Below are 547 nucleotides of genomic sequence, written 5' to 3' on the forward strand. Positions count from 1 at the left end.
TTTTCCTTATAATTTTTTTAGTGTCCTCTTCTTATCTTTAAGCATTTTTATCTTTTCCGCTGTTAATTTCTTAACACTTGTGTGCTTTTTTGGAAGAGGTCCTCCGGTGTCCGAAGAGGCGCAACTTTCTAGACTAGACCAGCCTTGCTACCTTTTCCACCTCCGTAAAAAAATAAGTCAATCATAAAAATTGTAATAATGAAACTTGAGAAAATCTAGATTCTTTGTGTTGAGATAAGACGTTACCTGTGCGTGTATTTCGGTCATCATTTTCACTCGTTCTGAATATTCGTTGAGACTTTCTAAAGGCAACTTGCCAGCTTCCTCGTTTTAAACAGATTCCGGATTTGGCACTATCAGTAGACATTTTACGGTCAAACAATGCAAAAGAGAGAAACATAAGGATAAGCAAGCGTTTATGATCCGTTTATGATTCCAAGATCCGGTTTCCAATCCTTCTTCAAAGTGTTAACGCATATTTCGCCATTCTTTGCTACATTAAGATGTAACATTTTTTTTAGGAAGTAAGCCTTTGGCGGTCCCTTAA

At 36.7% G+C, this 547-nt stretch overlaps 1 pseudogene; it reads right to left on the bottom strand.

Moving 5' to 3' along the window:
- Positions 1-6: 6 nt before the first annotated feature.
- Positions 7-497, bottom strand: LOC105462789 (annotated as a pseudogene).
- Between the last annotated feature and the right edge of the window lie 50 nt (positions 498-547).

The sequence above is a fragment of the Wasmannia auropunctata genome, unplaced genomic scaffold (genome assembly GCF_000956235.1).
Source record: "Wasmannia auropunctata unplaced genomic scaffold, wasmannia.A_1.0 LD336095.1, whole genome shotgun sequence".
NCBI lineage: Eukaryota > Metazoa > Arthropoda > Insecta > Hymenoptera > Formicidae > Wasmannia > Wasmannia auropunctata.